Source organism: Onychostoma macrolepis, chromosome 24 (assembly GCF_012432095.1).
Source record: "Onychostoma macrolepis isolate SWU-2019 chromosome 24, ASM1243209v1, whole genome shotgun sequence".
In the NCBI taxonomy this organism is placed as follows: Eukaryota; Metazoa; Chordata; class Actinopteri; order Cypriniformes; family Cyprinidae; genus Onychostoma; species Onychostoma macrolepis.
This window is the reverse complement of record NC_081178.1, coordinates 16124025-16132405: the sequence shown is the minus strand read 5'-3', so window position 1 is coordinate 16132405 and position 8381 is coordinate 16124025.

Below are 8381 nucleotides of genomic sequence, written 5' to 3'. Positions count from 1 at the left end.
GCAGTCTGTGAGGGAGAGAGAGCGGGAGAGATAGAGTATGTGCTTTCCGTACATAATATATGGACATGATCTGTCGTTTTTATCATTTTATTTACAATATTTATTTGTTTGGCCAGTGTCGTTGTGGGTCTTGGTTATTTTGCTGTTGTAAAACCTTTGAAATAACAGAAATCATTTGGCGAAGTGATATGGTCATGTAATGCGGTCAAGAGCTGCCTGGAACTATGTTCGCCGTGCGTTTCCCTGAAAATAATTGCACACCTTAGAACCTTCCTCAGCCAATCAGATTCAAGCATTCAATGGCCCCGTAGTATAATTTGTTATATATACAACAATAACATTTAGACATTTTTAAAGTGGCCTAAGTGTCTAAAGGCTTTTTGGACCCACTGTAATGTTGATTTGTCTGTGCACACACAAACCAGAGCTACTGTATTTGCTTCATGGTAAACAGCATGCAAAGTCTCAGTGCACTGACTGTGACCACTGAGAACGTGAGCGAGGACAGGAACACTGAACAGGCTAAAGATCACAGTGTTTGTGTGAGAGAGAGGTAGATTAGAGGAGAGTGGATAAAGATAAGACGAAAAGTCATTGTAGACTTTAATCTGTGTGAAGTAACAGATCAACAAAAGCCCAATGCCCCACTATACTCGTTATCCCATTGTAAACACATCTAGAGTTAAGATAATAATAATAAAAACATATTTCTTGTGAAAGCTCATCCAGGGTTCTTGTATAGTTAATGGGGGTTCAAATCTTATATACAGGTGCATCTCAATAAATTAGAATGTCATGGAAAAGTTCATTTATTTCAGTAATTCAACTCAAATTGTGAAACTCGTGTATTAAATAAATTCAATGCACACAGACTGAAGTAGATTAAGTCTTTGGTTCTTTTAATTTTGATGATTTTGGCTCACATTTAACAAAAAATGCAAAAACCCAGGTTTCTTTGACAGTGGCCTTCCATCTGCATTTGTTGGTCTCTTGTTCCTCATTTTCCTCTTGACAATACTCTTTTGATTCTCTATGGGGTTCAGGTCTGGTGAGTTTGATGGCCAGTCAAGCACACCAACACCATGGTCATTTAACCAACTTTTGGTGCTTTTGGCAGTGTGGGCAGGTGCCAAATCCTGCTGGAAAATGAAATCAGCATCTTTAAAAAGCTGGTCAGCAGAAGGAAGCATGAAGTGCTCCAAAATTTCTTGTTAAACGGGTGCAGTGACTTTTTCAAAAAACACAATGGACCAACACCAGCAGATGACATTGCACCCCAAATCATCACAGACTGTGGAAACTTAACACTGGACTTCAAGCAACTTGGGCTATGAGCTTCTCTACCCTTCCTCCAGACTCTAGGACCTTGGTTTCCAAATGAAATACAAAACTTGCTCTCATCTGAAAAGAGGACTTTGGACCACTGGGCAACAGTCCAGTTCTTCTTCTCCTTAGCCCAGGTAAGACGCCTCTGACGTTGTCTGTGGTTCAGGAGTGGCTTAACAAGAGGAATATGACAACTGTAGCCAAATTCCTTGACACGTCTGTGTGTGGTGGCTCTTGATGCCTTGACCCCAGCCTCAGTCCATTCCTTGTGAAGTTCACCCAAATTCTTGAATCGATTTTGCTTGACAATCCTCATAAGGCTGCGGTTCTCTCGGTTGGTTGTGCATCTTTTTCTTCAACACTTTTTCCTTCGAGTCAACTTTCTGTTAACATGCTTGGATACAGCACTCTGTGAACAGCCAGCTTCTTTGGCAATGAATGTTTGTGGCTTACCCTCCTTGTGAAGGGATTGTCAATGATTGTCTTCTGGACAACTGTCAGATCAGCAGTCTTCCCCATGATTGTGTAGCCTAGTGAACCAAACTGAGAGACCATTTTGAAGGCTCAGGAAACCTTTGCAGGTGTTTTGAGTTGATTAGCTGATTGGCATGTCACATATTCTAATTTGTTGAGATAGTGAATTGGTGGGTTTTTGTTAAATGTGAGCCAAAATCATCACAATTAAAAGAACCAAAGACTTAAACTACTGTCTGTGTGCACTGAATTGATTTAATACATGAGTTTCACAACTTTTCCACGGCATTCTAATTTATTGAGATGCACCTGTATATTGAGGGTGGTGAACTGTTGAAACGTATTCTTATTAGTTACATTTTTACACTTTAAAATGATTTTTTGAAGTTGTAAATAAAACAAACATTATTGGAGTGTGTTTTACCCAATTTTTTATTTATTTATTTTTTTAAATTTACTAAATTTACTAGAATGTCTGAGTTTGGTAATGAAAATTAAATGCTAATGAATAATGAATTTGTTAAATGACTGTACTTTTGATAGCAAGGATCATTCTTACGTTCATTCAATAACACACACACTCTCTGTTTGATGAGAAAAAAGAACTTTGCCCTTTGGACTGTGCAAAAACATGCATCGCATGGGTCATTCCTGGGAAGGTTCACCACTGTTCCAAGTTTTCTCCATTTGTGGATAATTGCTCTAACCGTGGTTCGCTGGAGTCCCAAAGCCTTAGAAATGGCTTTATAACCCTTTCCAGACTGATACATGTCAACTCTTTTGTTTCCAATCTGTTCTTGAATTTCTTTAGATCACGGCATGATGTGTTGCTCTTTAAGCATGCTTTACTTTGACAGACAGGTTCTATTTAAGTGATTTCTTGATTCAACAGGTCTGGCAGTAATCAGGCCTGGGCGTGGCTAGTGAAATTTAACTCAACTTTCTAAAATAATGTGGTTAATCACGTTTCCACGTAGGGCCAGGTAGGTTTGACCAGCTTTTTTCCTTAATAAATGAAATCATCATTTAAAACTGCATTTTGTATTTACTTGCATTATATTTGTGTAATATAAAAATTTGTTTGATGATCTGAATCTTTTAAGTGTGACAAATATGCAGAAAATTTAAAAAACAGGCAGGGGGCAAAAATCTTTTCACGGTACTGTATATAGAAGTATTGTATATATACTTGAACAGTATTTTACTGTATTATGTACAGTAAGATACTGTAAAATGTATATACAGTATTTTACTGTAAACTGCAAAGGATTATGGGGAAAATATATGGCCACTACAGTAAACTACTGTAAATTTACAGTAGTGAACTTGCCTGAGAAAAATTGACCAATGGCAAGGAGATTTATATTTATTTTGATATATTTTAAACAGTATTTTCAAGTACTTCTTTTGTTTGTTCTTTTCAAGTTTCTAGTCTAGATTTCACGACAACGCCGGAGGTGTATTTTGGAGCCTCTACTTGTGAATGCCAGTGTTTCACTGCAGTCACGCCATCTACGTCGAAAATTTTGTTGCGTCTACAGGGCGTTGCGTGGTAGTGATAGCAGTTAAGCTTCCAAACATTTGCAAATCATTTTTTTTTTTTTTTTCTAAAGAGTATCAAACTGAAGCCCAGTCTGGATAATAATAAGCTGATTAAAAACACATTATACAGGCACTTCTTATTTAATGGTATTTTATTTTTATTGTTTAATTGTATTCATAATGTATTAAATGTTCAATAAAACATTGCAAATGGGTTTGTAAAATGTTTTTGTTTTGAGAAAATTCATAAAGAAAAAATAAAATAAAATAGTTTTCTGCAAATTCTTGTTATGCATCTTCCAAGTACCACAGTGGTAATTTTTTAATCATTTTTTAAAAATTGCATACCAAAGTCATGGCAAATGCTATTTACACTGCTATATAGACCTATTGTAAAAATCATAAAAAGATCAAATCAAATTGTTTTCTGCAAACTCCACCAGATTCTTGTTCTACATCTCCCCAAGTACCACTGTTGTGATTTTCATGTTGCTTCATTTTTTAATAATTGCATAGGCCTACTAAACTCATGACCAATGCTATTTACTACCTCACTGTAATATATTTTAAAAAGGAATAAAAGGATAAAATCAAATTGTTTTCCACCAATATGCAATTATTAAAAAAATGATACTGTAAAGCAACATGTGATACAGTGATACTTGGGGAGATGCAGAACAATAATCTGGTGGAGTTTATAGAAAACAATTTGATCTTATCTTTTATGAATTTTAAAATGTCTATATAGCAATGTAAATAGCATTTGTTTTGAGTTGATTAGCTGATTGGCATGTCACATATTCTAATTTGTTGAGATAGTGAATTGGTGGGTTTTTGTTAAATGTGAGCCAAAATCATCACAATTAAAAGAACCAAAGACTTAAACTACTGTCTGTGTGCACTGAATTGATTTAATACATGAGTTTCACAACTTTTCCACGGCATTCTAATTTATTGAGATGCACCTGTATATTGAGGGTGGTGAACTGTTGAAACGTATTCTTATTAGTTACATTTTTACACTTTAAAATGATTTTTTGAAGTTGTAAATAAAACAAACATTATTGGAGTGTGTTTTACCCAATTTTTTATTTATTTATTTTTTAAATTTACTAAATTTACTAGAATGTCTGAGTTTGGTAATGAAAATTAAATGCTAATGAATAATGAATTTGTTAAATGACTGTACTTTTGATAGCAAGGATCATTCTTACGTTCATTCAATAACACACACACTCTCTGTTTGATGAGAAAAAAGAACTTTGCCCTTTGGACTGTGCAAAAACATGCATCGCATGGGTCATTTCAACCAATAATTACTAAAACCATGAACTTAAAAAGAGTTTTGACCCAATCAAAAATAACATATGCACATTGAATATGTTCTTTAAAAAATGGTTCATCCAAAAATGAAAATTTGATGAAAACCTACTTATAAACAGCTGATAAAAACATCACAATAATCCACAAGTGAACACAGTCCAAAACAGTTCTAAACAAATATGTCAGTGTATTTTGATGTGAGAAGACAGCAGGGGATGGTCTTTTTCACTGGAGGAAGCATTGTTATGGATTATAGACTCATATTTTGACCAGAAGCAATAAGTTAAAATGCCTTAATGGTGGATTTGTTTCTCACAGACATGCAGATTTTCACTTCACAAGATGTTGTTCGATGGACTAGAGTCTTGTGGATTATTGTGATGTTTTTATCTGCTGTTTGGAAGCTCAATCTGACGGCATTCACTGCAGAGGATCAATTTATGAGCAAGTGATGTAATGCTAAACTTCTCCAAATCTGTTCTGATGAAGAAACAAACTCATCTATATCTTAGATGGCCTTTCAGCAAATTTGGTGAACTATTCCTTTAATTCGGTTTGACAAGATCAAGGAGACATGTTCAGTCCTTTGATATGCAAACAACCCATGTAAACAGTGTTATTCTGATTCATCAGTGGATATCTATGATGGAATGAGCGGAAAGTCAATGGATAAACAGTGTTTCAGTGATTAGATCTAGTGGTCTGCACATAATTGCAGTGTACTTTGGTATTTGTATTATGGGAAACAGCATGCAGTGTTATTTTTCTCTTTCCTTAGGTGTTGACTCTGTCTTTTGTTTTTACCATTGAAAGCAACCTTTAGGAATAAATTAGGCAGTCTCTTGCATAACAAAGTACTGAACAGACTACTGTTTTTCTCTGTCGGTTATAAATGCAATGGTGCTCATGTCTTCTAGGCCTTTGAATGACAGATGTGACTGATCAGAACGTGATACATGTGGTAAGCCTTTGCTTTGGCAGCATATGAATGTGTTCATGAGAACATTTTGAGAGCAAGAACAATAAAGATATTTAGGGGTGGACTAATAATTGGTTAACAATATGGCAAAATTATTTTTTGACAGGGAGTTCAAATAAATGTTCCAAATTTTGTTTAAACTTTCATTTTCAAAAATGTATTACAAAATTTTATTTAGTTGCAAACAAATAAGCAACACTAAGGCCACAGGTTCAATTCCCAAGTAACACACAAACTTGAATCTAATTTGAAGTTGGTTGTGTATAAATGAAATGTGTAATATATATAAATGTGAAAATTGCAAAGAAAATGATATAAATTGCAAAGCTGAATTTAAATGTCACATGATCCTTCAGAAATCGGTCTAATATGTTGATTTGGTGCTCATGAAACATTTTACCAAATAGCATTTAGATGATTTCTGAAAATTAAGCTTTGCCATCATGGGAATAAATACACTTTAAAATATATTAAAATAGAAAACAGTTGTTTTAAATATATATATATATATATATATATACAGTGCCGTAAAAAGGTTTTTGCCCCCTTCCTGTTATATATTATATATATTTTTTTTGCATTTGTCACACTTAAAAGATTCAAACAAATTTTAATATTACACAAAGATAACCCGAGTAAATACAAAATGCAGTTTTGAAATAATGATTTCATTTATTAAGGGAAAAAATCTGTCCAAACCTGCCTGGCCCTATATGAAAAAGTAATTGCCCCCCAAATCTAATAACTGGTTGTGCCAAACTTTGCAGCAACAACTGCAATCAAGCGTTTGCGATATCTAGCAAGGCGTCGCTGTGGAGGAATTTTGGCCCACTCTTCTTTGCAGAATTGTTTTAATTCAGCCACATTGGAGGCTTTTCAAGCATGAATGGACTGTTTAAGGTCATGCCACAGCATCTCAATTGGATTTAAGTCCAGACTTTGATTTGGCCACTCCAAAACCTTCATTTTGTTTTTCTTGAGACATTCAGAGGTGGACTTGCTGCTGTGTTTGGAATCATTGTCCTGCTACATAACCCAAGTGCACTTGAGCTTGAGGTCACAAACTGACGGCTGGACATTCGCCTTCAGGATTTTCTGATAGAGTGCAGAATTCATGGTTCCTTCAATTATGGCAAGTCATCCAGGTTCTGAAGCTGCAAAGCAGCCCCAGACCATCACACTACCACCACCATGTTTGACTGTTGGTATGATGCTCTTTTATGAAATGCTGTGTTGGTTTTACGCCAAATGTAACGGGACACGCACCTTCCAAAAAGTTCAACCTTTGTCTCATCAGTCCACAGAATATTTGCCCAAAAGTCTTGGGGATAATCAAGATATTCTTTGGCAAATGTGAGACGAGCCTTTGTGTTTTTTTGGTCAGCAGTGGCTTTTGCCTTGGAACTCTCCCATGGATGCTGTTTTTGCCCAGCCTCTTTCTTATTGTTGAATCATGAACACTGACCTTAATTGAGGCAAGTGAGGCCTGCAGTTCTTTAAATGTTGTTCTGGGCTCTTTTATGACCTCCTGGATGAGTCATCATTGCGCTCTTGGAGTAATTTTGGTAGGCCGGCCACTCCTGGGAAGGTTCACCACTGTTCCAAGTTTTCTCCATTTGTGGATAATTGCTCTAACCGTGGTTCGCTGGAGTCCCAAAGCCTTAGAAATGGCTTTATAACCCTTTCCAGACTGATACATGTCAACTCTTTTGTTTCCAATCTGTTCTTGAATTTCTTTAGATCACGGCATGATGTGTTGCTCTTTAAGCATGCTTTACTTTGTCAGACAGGTTCTATTTAAGTGATTTCTTGATTCAACAGGTCTGGCAGTAATCAGGCCTGGGCGTGGCTAGTGAAATTTAACTCAACTTTCTAAAATAATGTGGTTAATCACGTTTCCACGTAGGGCGAGGTAGGTTTGACCAGCTTTTTTTCCTTAATAAATGAAATCATCATTTAAAAACTGCATTTTGTATTTACTTGCATTATATTTGTGTAATATAAAAATTTGTTTGATGATCTGAATCTTTTAAGTGTGACAAATATGCAGAAAATTAAAAAAACAGGCAGGGGGCAAAAATCTTTTCACGGTACTGTATATAGAAGTATTGTATATATACTTGAACAGTATTTTACTGTATTATGTACAGTAAGATACTGTAAAATGTATATACAGTATTTTACTGTAAACTGCAAAGGATTATGGGGAAAATATATGGCCACTACAGTAAACTACTGTAAATTTACAGTAGTGAACTTGCCTGAGAAAAATTGACCAATGGCAAGGGAGATTTATATTTATTTTGATATATTTTAAACAGTATTTTCAAGTACTTCTTTTGTTTGTTCTTTTCAAGTTTCTAGTCTAGATTTCGTCGACAACGTCGGAGGTGTATTTTGGAGCCTCTACTTGTGAATGTCAGTGTTTCACTGCAGTCACGCCATCTACGTCGAAAATTTTGTTGCGCGTCTACAGGGCGTTGCGTGGTAGTGATAGCAGTTAAGCTTCCAAACATTTGCAAATCATTTTTTTTTTTTTTTCTAAAGAGTATCAAACTGAAGCCCAGTCTGGATAATAATAAGCTGATTAAAAACACATTATACAGGCACTTCTTATTTAATGGTATTTTATTTTTATTGTTTAATTGTATTCATAATGTATTAAATGTTCAATAAAACATTGCAAATGGGTTTGTAAAATGTTTTTGTTTTGAGAAAATTCATAAAGAAAAAATAA